Here is a 20,516-nt window from a genome sequence, read left to right as displayed (position 1 = left end):
ATTAAGGAAATGGAAATGTTTGTGTACACCATGAAAATGGCATATCGGTTCAACAGTCATCTCACTCAATACTTCTTCAAAGCTGCAGTCTTTTAACCAAAGAAATACTGTGAGTGTTTCCCTCAAGTCCCGTTACACCCCAACCGTGTGTGTGTTGTGGCATCCAGGGGCCAAATCAACCCGTGGCACGAGTGAGTCCGGCTCTGGAAATGGGCCAAGAACTAAGCATTTGCTCCTATAAATTAACATCTTTGGTTCAGTGACAAAATCCTCTTTCTATCGTGTCAGTAAAAGGGTAACAATGTTAGTTATAGGAGAGAGGAAAAACAGATCACTGCCAGCAGAAGGGAGCTGAAATTCATGCAAACTTTGAAAAATATAGTTGCTTAGAAACAATTGTGCCTGTATGTCTTGTGATGTTTTTCTTCCTCTGGTTTTCATTAATCCGAAATAATTTTCTTTACCTCTTTCCTGTGTGCAAGAAAGTTACAGCATCCCTGGTGATGGTCCTGGCTCTGCATCTGGTTTCTGGTGACTTGGGAAAATCCCAACCCTTTCCCTGTGCCTCAGTTCTTACACTCTAAAACGATGCTCGTGTCCAAGACATCTTCTGCCACAGCATTTGGGTCTCCTGAGGAAAAATGCTACATAAAAAAGAGGCCCTTGGCAAGTAAAATAAGGTTTGGATGAGTTTCCATCTTTGAAGAGTTTCAGGCCTGTGAAGCCAAAAATTAGTTTGTTTTCCTATTAGCTTTGCTTGTCAGTTGCCATTTAACCCTCTGCTTTTTCTAACAGAGTATAAAAAAAAAGTCATCACACCATGAGTAAGCATGTCTTTTTTCCTAGTCAATTATCTCTCATTAGTCAATACAAGTAACTCCATTTAACTGCCTTGGGAACAATTTCTGCATCTATTGAGCTGGCCTACAGTAAGTCTTGTGGTTTCCTGTTGGCCTTGGAAAATGAGCACACTTCATTATGTAGAATGGTTTACTTCACCTCATTATTTTTTCATAATCTTATTGTGCTTCCCTTTTAACAGTGACAAGGAGGAGAAAAAAAGCAAATAAACAAGCAAAAGTCCTTTTGGGTCCAGAACTTTATCCGCTTTCTTTTGGAAACTGCATATATATGTCAATTATGTTGAGTTAATTGCCCACTCCATCAGGTTTTTTGGGAAAAGTCGAGTGAGTTTTAAGACAAGAAAAGCTCTTTCATAACCCTGATAGCTGAGGCCTTTAAAAGCCTTCTTCGCAAACCAGTCCAGAGCTAACCGGTCAAGCCCAAGTTAAGCGGAAAAGACTTTGTGTCTCCAATCCCTGTGCTTCCTCATCATATGTTTCTCTTCACTAGTGAAATGATTTCTAGACAAAGCCTGACAATGGTGGTCCTGGGCTCACGAATGCCTCACCTCACTTCTTCGGTGTCTTGGCGATGCTCGCCATCTGCTCCTCTGTCTTTATCCCCCTCTACTCCAATCCCTGATCCTCTTTATGGCACTCTTCTTATTTATCCTAATGTCCCCTAACAAATCCAGGCGAGTCATTGCACTTGGTTGAGACCGTGCTTTAATCTTCCTTCGTATCCCTGATGTAAAGAGCTGTAACGGTGCTGGTGTGTCATGCTGCGGATGCTGTAAGGACAATGGGCATTTAACTGCTGCTTTAGCAGTCTGGATATCAGCCCCGTGCTATGTTGGGCATTAATTCTGCTCATGACTGGCACCCGAAGCTTCAGAAGAAAGGGAAAACCTCTACGTTTTGCCTGTTGTGTGAAGCTCTGGGCTCGTTCCTCATCGCCGGAGGAGAGGAGGATTGGTGTGGTGGAGCAGGCATGGTTGGGTAACTCAAGCTCAGCAGCCAGCCTGAAAATCAGCTCCTTGGTCGGACGCAGTGGAGCTGCGCAGGAGCTTTACTGCCCTGGAACGCTGGCCTGTGTCCCCACAGGGGTGAACCCAGTCCGAACCTCGGGTGACGTGTCCTGGGGCACCCAGCGCTTTACAGCAAGTTGAACAAGCGCTGGCTTCTGCGCCACCAAGTCAGTAACCTCATATAAACATACACTTTATCTCGCTCTCCACAGAAGGGACAGTAACATCCAATATAGTGAGATAAGTGTGACTCAGGGCTTTAGTTCACCTCTGGTTTTATGAGTTTTTAATTTGTTTTACAATGTTTTTTTAATTTCCAAGGCATTAAAAGCCAGGCAGTCCACCCCAGCTCTCACAAAATTAAGCTTAACAGTTCACGGGTGAGCCAAACGTATCCAAACAGACCCACAATCATCCCAGATTTGCTTCTCCTTTGGGGTTTTCCAAAGAAAAGGTCATACCCCGGGGTGTGCCTATTTCGGCAGAGCCACATGTGGATTCCCCCCTCGGCAGAACCACAGCCGGCAGCTCCGACTCTGCCTCTCGCCAGCCCTGCCTCACCCTCGCGTTTTTCCCGTGTCTTGTCCTCACTTTCACATAATTTCTGACAATGATCCAGCTAAAATAACCAGATGAAGGCTCTGCTTGCGTCACAGAGAAACTGAGTGAAAACAGGGGGTTTCAGCTGAGTTGGTTGATGCCTTCCCTCTTCATTTCCCTCCTGGAGCTGGTCCTCTCTTCTTCAGCACGCTTCTTTAGATTTCCCTTCTTACTTGAGAGCAACTGCCCCACAGCACCCCCAAGTCCAAACCCACACATTTCATTGCCTTTACTCTGAACCCAGCAGCCCAAGGCTGGTCTGAGCATGCTCCATCACATGGGTCATCCTGCAATTCCCACATCTCGGCTGTGGTGTCCATTCCTGCTCACGTTCCCACCAGGATAAACATGTGGTGATGCTCAGACTCTGCGGATCAACAGGAGCGGTTGGCAGTAGACCATCCAGACTTGGAAAAATCAGGATGTTTCACCTTCCGCTACAGGCAATTAGGGCTGGATATCGGGAGTCCCGCTTTCCTTTACCAGGCTGACCCACAGGGAATGCAAACGGGCCCATTAACCTCCCAGAAGTGAGAACTGCCTCCTGTGACTGGAATAAAACTGGGGACTGCTGGAAGGGTTAATGCATTTCCATACGTGAAGTCCTCTGAAATCCTCAGATGAAAGGGTCTTTACAAGTGCAAAGCACTATTATTTCTCTGGCATCTGAGAAGCGACTTGTGCAGGAGTTGCTGTGAGATTTCCAGCTAGGAAGTTCTGAGAAAGCTTTCATCTGAATGGAAAAAGAAAAAAAAAATCAAATGCATAAACAGACTCTGGAGCTGATGTAGGTGGGTGAAACTCCGCGTAGCTCAGTGGAGCTGTCCCTCCTTGCGTCATGCCAGAATGTGACCCCGAATGAGTGATGGCACCATAGCGAGCAGCAAGAATTGAACTATTCAGTCGTTGGTGTCTGCTGTCAGAGGTGGCATTGTGCTTTCCGTAATCTCTCATGTCGGGTCCCTGCCTCGGTGTTGTGCCAGAGAGGTATGCAGGGAGTTCAGCCTGCTGCTCTTTTACCATCACCTTGGTTTTGAGTCCAACGAAGAGGCTGAGACCGAGGGCCTGCTCCTCTGCTGCCCTTTCTCCTTGCCGAGGATGGAGAACGGCACTGAAGGCATTTTTAAGACATGCGAACGGCACTGCTGTAATGATAACACTACAGTAGTGTCACCTTAAGTGACAAATGGTTGGAAAAACATTTGTAGCTCTGCTGGTCACCCCTCGGCTGCATCACAAGTCATCTCGTTAGACCCATGCCTGCTGCTTGTTCTCTCCTCCAAAAAGCCCTTTCCCTGGCTCCTGCGTTTTGCAGACAGGCCCTGTTTCCCATCAAGCTGCCAAGATATATTTTAAGAACAATCCTACACTTCCAAGTTTAGCCTGTGAGAGCATCCGCTGATGGGAATGATGGCGATTGCTGGACATCTTGCAGGATCCCAGGACAAGGCTGCTTCACCACAGGGTCCGAATCGCAGTGACAGGATCACAGAGTTGCCAAGCTCTGGATGAAATCAGGGTCAACGCTCGGAAGCGTACAGTTGCTTGCCTGGAAGAGCAACACCAGGAAAAGCACCCAGGGGGGTGGGTTGCACATAGGTAAGTGGAATCACGCGCAGTAGCTTGAGGACATGGCACGTGGCATAGCTGATGGAGACCAGCCCCTGATGACTGCAGGAGGGAGGAGCTGAGCTGCAACGCTGGCTTACGTTTGCCCGAGTGCTTTCTGTTTAATGCTCCTCGTGCGGTTCGGGGTTGCACAGAGACATCCCAGCCAGGGACAGGGTGTTTGGCAGTGGAGAACACGGGAGCAAGAAGAGAGCCCTTGCCCGTCCGTATGAGACAGGAAGACGTGAACAGAGAAATGGGGAGGCTGCGCGCAGATTCAGCACCCTTGTGGTCAGCAGTTTGAATCTCCATGATCCATTTGCAGCTTCTCCTTCAGGCCCAGCTTCTGCTCGGGCCCCCAGGGAGAGGTTAGCCTGGCCTGGGCTTTGCAGAGACCCTTGCACTAGCCAAGAGGAGCTGCTGCTGTGGCTGCATCGATCCTCCTGGGGAGACCGGTGCCCTGACTGCAGCAGAGCCGACACGACACAAATGCATGCTCCCTGCTCATGGAAACTGCTCAAGCTGGCCTTGTGAAAGGGGGAGCAGGCGTGCCAAGCCACTGAGCTCAAAATCTTGTGAACGCTCAGCTGAAGGCAGGTTGAGGACATAAAAAAAAGAATTGTGCTGAACTCATAAAACAGCTAATGCTGACAAAAACCAGGCCCAGGAGAGCGTGGGGGAGCTGCGGAGCGGCCATGGGTCAGCCCAGGAGTGGCTGCATCGCGGGGGCCAGCCGTCACCGTCACCGTGCCCACCACATGGTTTTGGAGGGAAGGGCGGTATCAGCATTACCGATGACGGGTGCAGAAGCCTCGTATGTCTCTTCAGAGGGAAACTTGTTGACAAAACCATTTCTCCCAGCTGTGGAAATGGTTTAAACAAAAACTAGCAAAAAAGAGGCAAGATTTTACTGATATTTAACACTGCGCCTGCCTTGCTGACCCCTTACAATCGCTCCAGGCAGGTGGAAAGATCGGCTAACGCAAGCTGCACGGGAGGAGGATGACATGAAGCCTGCCAGTGCAGGCAGCGGGGACCGCTTGCCATACCATTGCTATTGATCGCTTGGAAATCAGGGACACTCAGAAAGATCTCTGCTTTGAACAAACACTGCAGCGGGGGAGGGGGGGGGGAAGAAAAAAGGCTCTGGGGAGGCCGGGACTCCACGGCACAGACCATTCTTTCTTTACTGGACTTTTCTCTGCCCCTGACATGATAAACAATCCTTTTGTGTGAGATATAAACAACGCCAGGTTGCTGGGGGAGAACAAAGGCTGCGATTCAGTGCCGGGATCAGCTGAACGCTGCGCATGATGGGTCCCGCGCCTGGGGGTTTGCCACTGACTGCCACCGGCCCCAACAGCCCCCGAACCTCGGCTGCCACCGTCGCACCGGCCAGGGGGGCTCTTTCCCCATTTTTCTCAGGGGAAACGTGTTTATGCAGTGGAAGGGCTGAGCGGGAGATGGACCAGAGTGGCAAATATACTCGATGGGCAGTTCCCGGTTGGAAGCTCTGCTGGGGTTTCCCGGCACGTCCCGACACCCCGCGGCAGAGCTGGTGGCATCACGAGTCTCCCTGTGCTGGCCACCGACACCTCCGGCTTGGCTTCACGAGGACGCGTCCTCCTGGCTCTGAGAAATAACCCAAGCGGCAGCACCGGGGCACATTTTCATCGTGCTTCGCCCGCAGCCACGGGCACCCACGGCACAGGGAATGCCAAGCACTTGGCCGGGTGGATGCCCCGTCCTGCCAGGCCCCAGTGCCGGCCGGCCTGCTCAACATCGTGTCCCCCCCTGCACCCGCCGTGGGGCAGGAGGGAGAGACGGCGTTTCTTTTCCTGGGGGGGCAGGGGGGCACGGTGGGGCCGCTCTGCCCTGCAGCTTTCCCTGGTGGTAAAAGCAATTCCCAGCGGGAATCGGCCTTGAGGGATAGGGCACCTTCCCCATGGCCTCCTGGATTCTGGGGGTTCGGGCCCCACACTGGGGGTTCAGGCCCCACAGAGGGTCCCAGGCCCCGCGGGGCGGGTACCTGCCCTCGGCGGTGTTACAGCCCCGCCGCAGGGGGGCGCCCTCCCCCCCTTCCCTGTCCCCGCGCAGCCGCCGTTGCGCCGCCGGGGCGAAGGGGGCGGGGTGGGGAGGAAAGGAAGGGGGCGGAGCCACCTCGGCGCCGCCATTGGCTCGACCCAGCCCGGCGGGGCGGGGCGGCCGCGTGCGCCCGCCAAAGCGTTCCGGGCGGGAACGGGGGCGGCGCGGCGTTCCGGGCGGCGGCGGCGGCGGCGGCGGCGGCGGCGGCGGCGGCGGCGGCGGCGGCGGCGGCGGCGGCTCGCGCTCCCCTCCTCCCCCCTCCCGCCCCTCCGGGAGCGCGGCCTCGGCGGCGGCCGGGTCCGGTCCCGGTCCGCCATGGAGCCGCGTACAGGTAACCCCCCCCCCGCCCGGTGAGGTCCGGCTCGCTCTCGGGAAAGTTTTCGGTGGGGCCGGGTCTGGGGCGGCGGCGGCCTCGAGACTCCCGGGAGCGGCAGCGGGTCCCGTCGGGGTCAGGGCGCTGCCTCAGCGAACGGCGGGGGTCCCCGGGGCGCCCACGGGTCACGCCTGGGCCCGGGGCCGGCGGGGTCAGGGGGTCGTGCCCAGGTATTGCCCGCTCCCGGTGGCGACCGGGCCCCGGGGGTGGTGGTGGTGGTGGTGGGAGGGTAGGGGGTCCCGGGGCCGCGCTCAGTGCACGGTGGAGCTCCCGCTGCAGCCCCGGTCACGCCCGCGGGCCCAGGAGGGAGGCGGCGGTTACCGGGGGCCGCCGTGGCCTCTTCCCCCCCCCCCCGCCCCGGTTCCCCCCCCGGTTCTCCCCCGGTGAAGACCCTTCGGGCAGCGGCTCCAGCTGCTCAAAGGTTCCTTCCACTGAAACGGTTCGGCAGAGCCGAGGGGTCAGTGCCTTCGGGGGTCGTGGGGTCAATCTCGACGATTTCAGCTCGACCCCAGTCCCTGGGGAACGGGGAGGACAATGATCCCGGCTTCCCAACAGGAACGACGGCCGGAGCAACCGCCATCGAGCCAGAACGGCAGCCGTAGGTCACCAGAACCAGGCATCAACTAAAACGGGGCGTAGGAGTGGGCGAGGTGGGCGCCGGGTTAGTGAAATGTTCCCATTTGTGGTGATTTTTGGACTAAATCATCGTAATCTGGTTATTTTTCCTTCGGCGCGGAGCAAATAGGATTGGCATCGGCAACCTGGGAATCCCTACGGCTTTTCAATCCCGTGTTTCGTGTTCGAACTGGAGAGAACTTTGCTGCCAGCCTCCATCCTCGTGCTGAGGGCTTTCGCCTCAGTGAAAAGCTGTTGTTGGTTTTTTTCGTGTGCCTGTTTCGTAGCGCCAGGCATTGGGGCGAAGATCTGTGCGTAACTGCCAAGGCCGTACTCGGATTCGGGTCGCTCAGCCGTGCCGCAGCGAGACATGAGCTTAAAAACAACTCCCGAGAGTTTACCCGTCTTGATCTCAGGAGGAAAGGGAGTTTCTCATCTGGCTAATTACAGGTTGCCTCGCTGCCGAGCCGTGGACTCCGTATGCTTTCCTTGTGGGCGAGGAGGCTGGCGGTGACTCACTGGCTCGAGCATCTCTGACAATCCCATGCTTAAGGGAAATGTCTTTGCACCAACGCCGTGTCGTGGGAGTCGCTTACGCAAGGAGCGCGGTAACGGGTCGGATCCTCCCAGGAGGTGGCAACGGCTCCTCGTTACACCAGGGAGAGCGTGGCTCGTGGCTTACCCGTCTGTAAAATGGGCTAACACCGGCATGGTGCTGTATACGTGATAATTAGTTACTGCGATGCACTTGCGGCATGCGCAGAGGGGAGACGATTTGCAACTTTGAATTGCAGGGCTAAAAAAGACGTTCTTGTCAGCTTAAGTCGCGTAGCCGGAAAAGCCAAACCTGGTGGCTGGAATCCTCCGCATCGGATCGCCAACAACATCAGATTTCTTCTTCCTGACCCTGCCACATGTTTCCAGTCCTCGGCGAAGACTGATCGCAGTCGCTGCCGTTCACACGCTGCAGTTGGACTTTCTGGTTTGGGTTTGGGTTCACTTTCCACTGCGCCTTGCATGGAGCTTGGCTATTCCTGACCCTGGAAGAGCTGTGCTCTTCTATACACTGCGGTATACAAAGCGTGCAAACTCCTGTTGCAGGAGGAGAGCGGGCTGGTTGGTTGGAGCTTAAAGCATCGTGGCAGTTTTTTCTTTGGCACTTCTTTTCTTCATAGTGTTTAAAATAAAATTTAAAAAAAAGCCTTGCGGTGCTAATTGTGAGACTTGGGTTAATAGTTTCAGTAGAACAAAAGCTGCTGTTTAAAGAAGGTGTAAAAGGAAAATAGAACAGTTGGCGCAATGACTTGTGGCATTGCAGCTTTAACCTGTACGGAGCAGGGACTGCCCGCACCAAGCTACTTTCTGCTGACTGCGAGTCGTTACCCTGGCATAGAGAGAAAACCATTCTTTTCCCAGGAAATACAAAGGATGTTCTCGGTGGAAAATGTATTGGTGAAGCTGCCGCGCAGTGGCTTGAGTGGTGTGTGCCTGCGCCGTGTCATTTTTTGGGGAAACGTGATGTTTAAACTACTTGAACATGCGCTTTTGCTTGCTAAAGAAATAAGCTTATAGAGGGGAGATGGTGCGGCAGCTCACGGCTTTTACGTTTGATGCAACTGGAAGGGATGTCTGTCAAGATATTCGTTACGAGCACGCGACTCGGAAGAGCCTGCTTATGGAGCCAGGCTTCCTCCAAGCGCAGCTCTAGATGTGAAACACTTGTCAACTCTTGGCATGTGAGCGGTGGGTATTAAGTGTGCAAATCCCTGCCAGAGTAGGGAAGGCAGGGGATGCAAAGAAGAGTTGCGCGCCCAAATACTTATGAAGATCAGGACTGTGGTCTTTCTAGTGCCTCAATTTTTGTTGGTATAGTTTTCTGCTGAGAGTTTACCATGTTTCTGGTGAGTCTCTGCCGCTCCGTGCCGTGCAGTTGCAGCAGGATGCGACTTTCCTCTCTGTGGCAGCACTGGAAGGGATGCTCTCTCGCCCCGTATCTTAACAAGTGCCTTGGCTCTGACAGTGCTTTAATTAAACTGTAAACCCATCTCTTCAAATGACAGAAAAATAGATTTACCCAGCTGGAAGAGGGCTGGATCAAAATAGTATGGGGAGAAAACGATGCAAAATTGGTGGCAAAATCTGCCATGGCCTGATTTGCGGAGGTGCTGATTGCGAGCATCCCACGGGAGGCTGGCGAGGACAGCAAGTGCTGGGCTCTCTTGCAGAACCAGGGTTTGCGCTGGAAATAGTAGTGGCCTGGTTTAAGCAGGTGAATTTGTCTCAAACTGAATTTACTTGCGTGTAGCTGCTGAGAAAACTGTGTTTATTTTAGATACGTGCCTCATAGTTGGCTAAAATGGGAAGAGAGCCTAATACAGATTGTTATATAATTACTATAATTCTTAGGAGTATCACCCTGCTCCTGAGAACGCTATGAGAATGGGTGCTGCTGGGCTCGTCATACGATTTGGCTTTATCAAGCATAAGGAAGGATGATTTTAGGAAACTGCTTTGTGCAGTCCTTTCTTCACCTCCTGTTCCTGCCGCTGCTATCCCTCATCCTAATGAGGTGGTTAACGCAGCCCCATGAAGTGTGGTGTGTTTCTGGCCAAACTAATTCTACGCTGCCGTGGGATCCTCGCCATCAGCTCTTGTTTATCCCAAATGCGGTTACGCTTTTGCTCCCGGGTGCTGTGTCTGTGCCGGCTGGCCTGGGGTCTCATCCCTGCTGGACCAAGCATCCTCTCCCATGGGCAGCCTTTGGAGATGACAAGTTGATGCTTAAGTGGAAGCAAGGACTTTGTGAAAATTAGATCGTGCATGCTCATCCTTACAAATTATTGGACTGCAACGACAATGCTTTTTTTTAATGCAATACATGATCTGTGTTAGGGTTTGAGCCGTTGTTTACCCTTCAGGACCTAACAGAAAGTTAGGGTTTGTAATTTATTCTGAAAAGCACAAACGCTTTCCAAAGAGGAATTGATAAGTCAGAGTGATGATGGTGTGGGTAGAGCCTTAATGAAGCTGCTGCGTTTGTGTTGGAGAGTTTTCTGGCTTTTATACGGCTTGGAGGCTTCATTCCTGTGCGGCTGCTGACGTGTTCTTCAACCCAAGTTTTAGAATAATGAGGGTGTTGAAATTAGCATGGTTGTATTTAGAGCAAAGGGAAGCAGGCGGTTGTAGCTCTGGAAAATAGGGTGAAGTTTTTATTTAAAAACAGTTAAGCATGTGGAAACCGTCACATTTTTATAAACTTTCACTGTGACTCTTGCTTAACTGCTGCTTTTCTCATGCTCTGACTCTTGAGCAACAGCGTATTTTTAAGAACGCCTTTTCCCTGCTGGAAAACCTCCATTTGTGGGGACAGTGTGCTGTCCTGAAGCAGCCGGGATTGTGCCAAAAATCTGCAGGAGACTTCCGAGGCTAGGGTTTCACAAGACGGTAAGTCTTGTTGAAGAGCTACTTGTACCAAGCACGAGATGTGTAGCCCTGTGACCTCAGGGCTACATCCAGCCTGACTGTGGGCTGCCCGTTGCATCTATGAACAAATATTCCACTTTTTGCCTTGCGGACTGGTTTCTTTTTTTTGCATCCACAGCGCCCTTTCTTTGGGCTGAAGGAGTTGGCGAGCTCGCAGGTTTTCTTGCACCTTCCTTTTCACCAGGAATAACTATTTTGCTGGGCTTTGGTAACAGAGGTTTGATGATCTGCCAGTTTGATTTTTGCCCTCGATGAAGCGAGAGCTGCGCAGTCCTTATCCAGTCTCGTACAGCACCTAGTCGGAGCTTAGCGACTATAATAAAGGTATTGGGTCAGGTCAGGTTCAGCACGGCATTGCTAATCCCAGCTCTGTGTTTCAGCTGTTCTTGCATGCGTTAGGTAACCTGCCGGCGTCAGGTCAGGTATGCAGGCTGGGACAGAGGCAGCGCCCTGCCATTGTGGGAAGGAGGAGAAAGCGAGGAACCTCCCTCAAGGACCTTCAGATCTTGCTCATTTGGAGCTGAGCCATGTGAGTAGCTTATTTTGCTCATAGCTATTCTGATAAGGCTCGTTAAGTAAAGAGCAGGGCTTGGTCAGCAAAGGTGTGGGGCTTCTTACAGCACCGAAGTCTCGGCTCTGGGTTGAACACGGACCTTTCGTTGGGGCAAGGTTTGCATGCAGGTCTACAGGGAGAGCGAGCCAGCCCCGTTTCCCTCCGCGTCAGCCATTCAGTGCTGCTAATTGCAGTTTTTGGGTGGATTTTTGGTTTAGGAGTTCAGTAGGTTTCAGCCTGCTGCCTCACTCGTGGGAGCTTCCTTCTGGCGGAGCTTTGCAAAGCAAAGTGGGTGACTGACAGTGGGGAGCAAAAAGCTTCTGGCTGGGTCTGGCAGAACTAGATCTCTCGTGGATTTTTGGCACCTCCTGCCTTGGTTCTCATCCGAAGGTACCTGAGGGCTTTGGAGGGTCCAGCTCAGAGCTCCCCTGGTCCTTTCTGCCACCCAGAAGGCTGGGATGTGCTGGAGGTGCCTGGCAAAGGTCGTGCACTGACTTTGTGCTGCTGGGACTAAAGCCCTGGTGTCCTGGCTTGGGTTCCTGCCCTTGTCAAAAAAAAAAAAAAAAAAAAAAAATCACATAGTGAATCTAGGGAAGAGACGTCATAGTTTTATGCTCCTAGAATATTTCTGGAAATACCTTTTTAAATGTCGCAAAGGCTGCCTACAATACAGGAGTTTGAGATCATGTTTAATGCTTAGGTTTGACATTAGCCCTTAAAAATATGTTTGGTTAGTTGTTTTTCTTTTTTGGAAGTACATGTTCTCAACATGATTGAAAAATCAAGAAAATAAGAAAATTAAAGCCCCTCAAAACTATGATCCTGGAACTAATAGTCCATCTTTCCTGTTCTGCGGGTTGTATTAGTTTCTGGTGAAATGCTTATTTAGTTAAGGGTGCTTGATCGTTTTGTTTGGGTTTTTTCCCCATTGTGCCCTGGAAGACCCAAGTGATGCAGCTGAGGTATATTTCATTATTTTACCTTGCTTCCTTTTTATTTCTTCCCTTGGTCTCTTTTAATTTGCCTGATTGAGTTAGGGCAGGGAGTGCAGTCCTGCTGTTTCTGCACACTGCCATTGAGGACCAGGATGCTCTACGCCTCTCCAGATTTGCTTCTGGTGAGGTTGTACCAAAACCTAGCAAATTAATTTTCGTGTTGTGTTATCCTGCAGAGAGGATGTGGGAAGTGAGGAAGCTGCGAGTCGCTTTGCTTCTGTGTATTTTTTCTGACTTTACTCTTGTTTTAGATGGGCATTTGGTATTAAGTGTTTTAATTTCTGTTATGAAGGTTTTGCAGACTTGCATAGAGGTTAACTAAACATGGGGTTTTTTTATCTTGCTGGCCCTTTCTGAAGGGCAGAGGCACAAACGGACAGGTTCTCATCGCCTGTCATTTAGCCGCCTGGAAGGATGAAGGTTTGAATTAGCGATAGGTGGAGGCATCCTTACGGCACTTTGGGATGCCTGGCTTTCACTCTCTGTTTGCATGGGTGTGGTGACCAAGCAAGAAATACTGTTTGTGTAAGGATCGAGCTTATTACAGTTCAGAGCTAGGTGTGACTCACAGCTCGGTGTAATCTCCCCACTGCGTTGCTCCATCGGAAACATTGCTGTGCTCAGGCCCTCGTGCAAGCTGGGGAGGAAGAGCACGCTGATGTTGTGCTAAAAATCCTGGGCAGAAGTAGCAGAGAAGCCCCCAGGTAATGGAATAAAATCCTGTGTGTCATCCGTGGGTGGGGAGCTAGTGAAATTTGGAGTGTCGTGGCATAAGACTCTGTTACGGGTGATTTCTCATGCATTAAAACCGCTGATGGCATGAACTTGTCATATGGATTGGTTGGCTTCTGCCTCTCAAAGACCCCCGGGATGGTCTAGCCTGGTCCTGCCTGGTCTGCCCTTTCTTCGTCGTGCTCCTCGTTAGCAAAGGTACACCGGCTCAAAGGCTGCCTGCCACCCCGCACTGTGACGTTGGCATGCCCAAATCTTAAGAAAAGAGATTTTTTAGTAACTAGGCTGGGAAACACACCTACCCAGCCCAAAACTCTGTTTAAAATCGGAATATATGCGGTGCGAAGGGAGTATTTAAATGCGCTTGAAGATGAAAGTCCTCTTCAGTTGCTGGTGTCTTTTATGATGTTGACTTGAAAGCTAGAGTTTAAAAATGGGAGAGGTTGCAAATGGGCTTTTGATGCAAAAGGAAACGTTTTCCTCGGGCTGAAACTGTAAAGTTTCCTAATATAGTTTTGGTTGCTGTGTCCTCCTGCCTTGAATGAGCAGGAAACGGATGCCCAGGGGCTGAAGGAGGACACTGCTTCGGACTTTTGTTTTAGTCGAAGATCAAGACACACTTAAGGCACCTCCAAGAGCCCAGTCCTGCACTGATGGCCTGAGCTTCGCCTCTGGTTCTTGATGCAGCTGGGACTTGGGGGTTTGTCAGTACAGCACCGGCGTGTCTCTTGCCAGGCAGCTTTTTTGAGACTGGCAGAAAAACCCCAACCAAACAAACAAAAAAACCAAAACCCAAGTTTCGTTTCTTTTTCTATTCAACCTGCTTTTGTGCCAGAACTGAAGATTTCATGCTGTGTTGCTGGTTTTGATAAGATTGGCTTTCAGAAACCAAGGCGGTCTTACTGTAAGAGCAAGCAGAATGATGAAGGCTCCTAAATATTTGTAATCCAGAAGGCTCTTATTGGAGGTGTTGAGTGTATGGTTGTAAACTTGCATTTTCTGTGCTTTCCTCTTGTATTTGCACACAACTGATAAAGCAGCTGGTGTGGCGAGGTGCCAAGCAGAAACTTGGGAAGAGTTTTTTTGGAAGCAGAGCTTGGTACGTCACCGTGACTGGGAGGGTTAGTCCGGTGTTGAGTCCGGTATGAAACCTCATTTTGTTTGCAAAAAAGGTTTTCTCATAGGGGAGTCATCTCCTTTGTTAGGGGATGCTGATGGCTTGCTCCCTGTGAGGCTCGTAGAGGACCACACTCTGCAAGTATGACAGCGTGTTTGGCCATGACAGCAAAACGGGGTGAAGTGTTTCCAGCAGCAATGAACTCAGTCGTCTTTTCTGGACAGGACAATAAAAAAAAAACAAAACAAAACAAAAAAAAAACCAAACCCAGTGAATCAGCCTGAAACCATTTGCTGGCAGTTCTGCAAAACACCTCTGGGTCCGGTAGGGCACCGCACTGCTCCTTCCTGAAATCCCCACACATGGCAGGAGAGGGGCTGGGAACTCGTGAGCTGTTCCTCTTCTCTTCTCCTTGCTCGTGTTGATTTAAGCAACACCCTGTGGCTTTTACATTCTTAGAAACATCTCAAGGTGGGGAGTAATTTGTTAATAACCTTTCAGCTTTGTCTTGAGGCTGTGTTATTCAAGCCCAATGCAGTCAGAAAGGTGTTACACCTTGAGTTCATGTGAATGTTTAAAAATCAAGAGGAGAAGAGCAATTAAAACTGAATTAATTGGCCTTTGGAGATGTGATCAACTAATTCTGTTGGACTTAAATTCAGGCTTACTTAGGAGCTTGTCCGCACGGAGGAGTGGGATGCCCTTGCTGCTTGCTTCGTGCAGGCTGGGCTGGGAGTTCAGTCTGTGACTGGCTGCGCAGGTAAAGCCTTTGCCCCTGTGCCAGAGGTTGTTATTCCCGCAGATCTCCCCGGAGAGCAGTTGGTGCAAGCCAACAGCAGCCATGGGTGTTTAAATCATGTTAATTAGCAGTTAATTAGCAGCCCGAGTTGCTCTCCCTGCAGGTGAGGGGTGGGCTCCTTGTGCCGCTGGCCCTGATGACTGACGCAGGGGATGGTGACTTCTTGCAGAGACTGATCGGAGCAGCAGCAGTCACCACCAACCAGTCGATTTTGGCGCAGAAGGAGCTCCCATTGCCTTGGGCCACCCCGGCACCCTTTACCGATGCACCCAGCGTGTCTCTAGAGGGTGTTAGTGCTGAGCAGTTCTTGGCTCGTAAGCTCCCGCCTTAGCATGGAGAAATCACTGCAGGCAGCAGTACATCCACACCTTTCCACCTGACCCAATCAGGTCGTAAATCGCTTTTATAAGCTTTGATAGCAGAAGCGGAGGAGGCTCTTTGGTCCTGTAGCTGGCAGTCAGTCATGCAAGAATCTGCTCCTGTGCATAACGAGGTTATTATTTATTAGATTTGAGTCTTGTGCTCTTTTGCAGGTGAATGTTTAAAATACTGGCCTGGATCTTGGTCTCTGGCTGCGAGGCGAGTGCACTTGCTGTTTTTCTGGGGTTTTCCCCAAGATTATTTATGAAACGTCCGATGATGGTCTGGCTGGGACGTGGAAACTTTTCTCAGGCTCGTGTTTTTGCTGCCTAGCGCTCGTCTGTCTCCTGCCTCTGAAATAAGCCTGTGAATCCTTCCAGTGTCTCATAAGGGTGAGGCTTAATTAAGCTTTTTATAGCATTTTACAAGCATTAGCTAACTAAATATTGTGACATCCCTCTGGGGTAGGTGTTTTTTCACTTATCCTAATAAAGCCGTTTCTATCTGCGTGGGCGCTCGGAGAATTGCATTGGGAGGGAGATGCTTTTGAAATGAGATTCCTGACGATGCCCCATCGTTGTGGGCAACCCGTGCCCAATGTTACACCAAGCTGCTCTAAAAATATGTGGATTCCCAGAGGTTTGAGAGTGCTAACGTTATCCCGTGCCTGTATGATGCATCCGATGGTAGTGTAAGATGGTGTCATAAAGAGAGTCCTGGAGATATGAGCATTGTTTAAAAAGCGTGGCTTTTAGGACAGCTGAGGTTGCAGAGGTGCTGAAGATGCTGCTGGGGCCCTGCTGATAGCGATGTCTGGAGCTTGTATTTAAAATGTGTGTGTTCCTAAAGGAAAAGGAGAATGGAAAATAGAGTGAACATGGGTTCCATGTGAACTGCGCTGAGCTTTTCCCTGATTTCTTATCTTTATGGCACTTGGCAAGAGATTGGGGGCATACAAAAGGGGCACGGGTGCTGGTACTTGGGATTAGGGAGGAGAAACGTCAACCTGCTGAAAAAACAATTTTATCAGGACAGTGATACGGCAAATTCTTGGGAAAAGCATAATGCTGAGAGATGCCAGTGTTTGCCTCGAACGGAGGGGTTGTTTTTAACCGGGAGGCAAGAAGCGAGCAGCACGATTCCCGCTCTGGTCCCTCGTGTTTCGCCCGCATAGTTCAGCACTTGCATCATGGCAGAAGAGGCGTTGGGCTCGGAGGATTCCTGACAGTCTAGGACATTGTGATTTCTAAAACAAGGAGTCACGCACGGTTCAAAGACAATATTGACACCATTGTCAGCTCCGGGGCTCGGTCGGTACGTACTTGGTGGAAGTCTCTGTCTGAGCCGCCTGTGCTGCCACTGACACCAGGACAAGGTTTGTTTTTTCTTGAGCTTTTCCTCTTTGGACTCTTCTACCTTCTTTGGCTTGTTCTGTTTGTATTTTAAATTTAGCTTCCTTGCACTGCCTTTTGCTTTGGTTTTGAGTTTGTTTCCCTGGGGATTTGCCATTTTTTCACCAAAGCACGCTGAAACCTCTGGGAAGCTGCGTGCTCTAGCAAAATCCATCAGTGAAAGAGGAGCTAATAAACTCTTACGGTTTCAAAAAGTTTGACCAAAAGTAGTTGGGATGAAAGTCTTCCATGAATTTAATGCTCTGCAGTTTCTAGTGGAGGGCAGTTTCTTGTAGGAGGCTGCGATGAGATGGATAATCCTCATCTGCGGTGTTTTGTTGAAACATTGAACCTCCCACCAGCTCAGAGGCTTCACCGTGAGATCTGAGCAGATGCGAACCACGGGAGAGAAATGTAAAGGATATAAGGAGATAACGAAGTTGCAGAACAGCTCTGAAAGGGAGCAAGCTGGAAGTAACTGAGGTGCTATGCAGAGAAGATTAGGATTACAACTAAGGACCTGAAGGCTGAAACCCCACCTTCTGCAGTGACCAAACCAGCGCTTCAATCAAATCGTTTATTCCCTTGAAAGTGATTTTTCCCATGTTTTAAGGTAGAGCTGAACGGGAGGGAGAGTGGGAAAAAATGCACTGCACTTCTCGGTCTTGCTTCTCCTGTTTGTTTGCAGGGAGATGGCTGAAATGGGATAACTTCTGTCCATTGGAAGTCAGGAGATGTGGCTGGGTATGTATTTTGCAGCATCCCCCCCCCAAAAATATGCCGGGTGCCGCATAAACACCCACTACTGTGCTTTCGCTCAACGCCATCTGTGCCAAATAGTTTTACTGACGGGGTGCAAATAACAATGTGCAATTGTACGCTTCCCAGCAGTGCGGCTATTCAAATAGAAATCTTTTCCCAGATTTCGCTGTGAAGGAGGCACTCGTCTTCCCCAGTCATCTGTTCTCATCCTCTGTGCAAATTTTTGGGAAACCTCATTCACATGAGGCCAAACTGAGATGTAAATGCTCCAGATTTACAGAGCAGAGCTGCCTTTGCATCCCCAGCTCCTGAGGCGCGATATCAATATTGCATTTTGCAAATAAAGGTGTTTTGATATTTTTGGGGGGGGTGTTTGTTGGTGGGGTTTTTTTTCCCTCCAAGTTTTGAAAACCTCACTGAGGGAAGCGTGACAGTTCCCCTGTGAATTTTTTCTTAGGTAAAATATTGAGTATATACTGCCAAGATACCCCAGCTATATCTCCTTTGGGGTTGCTCATCATAGACCATGGCTTCAGTCCTGGAAAAGCCATTTACAAAGCATTTAGCCCACGGTGCCTGTGTGACCAGCAGTTGTGATTTGGGCTGTGGTGTAGTATTAGTGCCAAAAGCAGCAAGAAAGTCTTGATTTTAGCCAAAAAAATGACGGGAAGGTGATGATAGGACCTTATCACATCAGGAGGATTGCTACCAAATGTTCCTGCCCTCTGTTTTGAAGCTCTGAAGAGCATGTTTTAATTTGGAGTCGATAACAAAGCCTTGCCGATCCTGGTCTGCACGAGCCAGCTGCCACCTCTCCTTAAGTTCAGAGCTTGCTATGCTCCATGCTGTCGTTTTCCCTCTCTCAAATCAAGATTTTTGTTATCTGAAGAGCTCGGAGATATGTTTTCTCAACTCCTTTTTGTACCTGAAAATGCAATTAAGGAAAACACGCCGGTTTTCCAAAACCTTCCGTTAGTGGCTACAGCTCTGCAGCCTGGTGGGGGAATTAAAAGAGAAAAGCTTCGAGGGATGTGCAAGACTTGAAGATATCTCAGAGGAGCTTGGGGAGTGTCTGCTAAGAGGGAAATTAAAGGGATTTAGGGATAGCGGCATCTTCCAAAGCATGCTTTGTTGGTGTTTCTGGGTGCTTCCCTCCCATAGCCAGGCAGTGTGCAGGGAATTGTGCTGATTAAAGTCTTTGCAAATTAAGGCAATTGGGGTTTGGCTCTTCACTAGTAGAAAGAGGGAAATTTTGACACTGTCTTTTCTGCGTGAGGGCAGTGGATTGCAACAGGAGGCAGGGCTCGAAATTCAGCTGTTACTTTGCGCACAACCTTAAACACCAAAAGCTTTGGGTGTACAGAGCATTAATTATGGTGTTTTTTTTTTTCCCTTGGAATAGCTTAAAATGTAAATATTTAGAAAGTAGCATTTCCTTGTTAAGTACTGATTATGAAGTATTTCTCGGATAGCTTAAAAGAAATGGGCTGTATGATAACGGAAGAAACCTGTAACATGGGATACGATGGCTTTCTTCAGTATTTCAGATTTGTGACAAAGCTGTGTGATAAAAATCTGATAAACCACTTTGCTAAAGATGCAAATTCATCCCCCAAATCCGGAAAACGCGAAAGGCGGGGCATTTTGCATCATGGGCTTTGCATCCACGTCAGATGCCCTGGGGTCGTTTGTCCAATATCTTCAGGCAACTTGTTTTCTTCGTCCTGTTGCCCTTTTTATCTCATTCTGATTAAATACTAGAGGAAAACTGGCACTCTGGGGTTTTTTGGGTGAAGTTCATGTGATGGCGATGCTGGCTGCCACGCAGACTTTGGCCGGAGAGGAGAGGCTGGATTGTTGGGGAAGATTAAGTGATGGCTATTCACCATTTAATTTGCTTAATTCCTGCTGGTGTGTCCTGCAAATAACTGTCGGTATTGCAGAGATCGTAGAAACAACTGGTTTTTAGTCCTAAGTATGTTTTCTTTAGCACATTTCTATTTGCAATGTAATGGGAAAGCTCACTTATGGATTATATCCAGCATTGGAAGCAGTTGTGATAGCATTGTACCTGCCCACGTATATATGTACCCTTATGGGGGGTATTTGGGCGTGCTTACAGCTATAGCCTTTGCTGGATGATATATTTGTGGTTGTAAATCTCTTTGGGCTTGGATTTCCTACCTGTTATGGAGGGAGGGATGAGGACAGCACATTTCCCTTGCATGGGAAAGAAAATAATAAGTAACAACCAAACCGAGAGGGAGAGGATGTTCCTTCACATGAACCCCGGCAATAAATCTCTCTTAACAGTTCATCGCCGTGTCGTCGGGCCCGGAGTTTTCCATCTGTGTTTTGGCTGACATTTTTGAGCGCGAGGGAGTTTGCTCAGTAACTGCAAATGCCATCAGTTAGCGGGTGTGGGCTGTGCTGCTGCTCTTTTCCTCCCAAAAAGCCACGCTTTGCTGCGTATGCTTATTTATTTATTTATTTTTAAATGCCAATCCCACCAGAAGGAAGTTATCTTTTATTGCAGTGAGTTTTCATTTAGAAGCTGTTCGCTGTTTCTATAGCTCTCACCAGTGGTTAGAGGATACAAACGTGGGGCTTCTAATTAGGGATGTTCCCTACGTCGTTGACTGGGCAAGAGCAAGAATCGGCTGCCAAATTTTGCCATCTGAATACGCTTGGTTTTAGGATTGCCTTCAGCCAACAATAGCCCTGAGATTGCTGCGGCGATAAAAGAATATTAAGTAGTTTTTCTGTGTGCACAAAGTTAATAAGTATATGATTAGCAAGCATGGAAGATAATAAGAATGGTATTTAACCAACAAAGCCAGGAAATTCCAGATTAAAGCGTGGATGTTTAACTTGCTGCCCTTGGGGTTTGGGAGTTGCGTGCCATTAGGGAGTTCTGCCCATCTTTAGGAATAATCCTGAAAAGAGACTTTTTTGCAAGGCACCAGGAAAACAAACGGGTTTGTTCCCCTTTCACGTGACACTGAGATTTCCTCTTGATATGGCAACACCTCCCTCAGCCAGCCTTACAGAATTTTTCCCCTCTTCCTTACGTGCCAAATTTTCAGCTCAGGGTGAATTTTTTTCCAGCAGTTTCTGTTCCTTGACAGTAGAATTTTTATCATAACCCTTTAACTGCAAAAAAAAAAAAAAAT

At 49.6% G+C, this 20,516-nt stretch overlaps 1 protein-coding gene across 7 annotated transcripts in view; it reads left to right on the top strand.

The window, feature by feature from the left end:
• The first annotated feature begins 6,393 nt into the window (after positions 1-6,393).
• Positions 6,394-20,516, top strand: part of OTUD7B (OTU deubiquitinase 7B) — a 35,120-nt gene continuing 20,997 nt past the window's right edge. The window contains exons 1-5 of one of the 7 annotated variants that reach the window (XM_030024198.2): positions 6,404-6,494; positions 7,282-11,163; positions 15,364-15,582; positions 16,226-16,565; positions 17,195-17,325. The gene's annotated coding sequence lies outside the window, so the exon portion shown is untranslated. Of the gene's footprint in view, positions 6,495-6,769; positions 11,164-15,363; positions 15,583-16,225; positions 16,566-17,194; positions 17,326-20,516 lie in introns of those variants that run through there. The other 6 variants (XM_041125626.1, XM_030024199.2, XM_030024197.2 and 3 more) reach the window with 6 other exon arrangements.

This window comes from Aquila chrysaetos, chromosome 9 (assembly GCF_900496995.4).
Source record: "Aquila chrysaetos chrysaetos chromosome 9, bAquChr1.4, whole genome shotgun sequence".
Classification (NCBI taxonomy): Eukaryota; Metazoa; Chordata; class Aves; order Accipitriformes; family Accipitridae; genus Aquila; species Aquila chrysaetos.
Note: the sequence above shows the minus strand (reverse complement) of the source record. Positions and strands in the feature narration are given on the sequence as shown.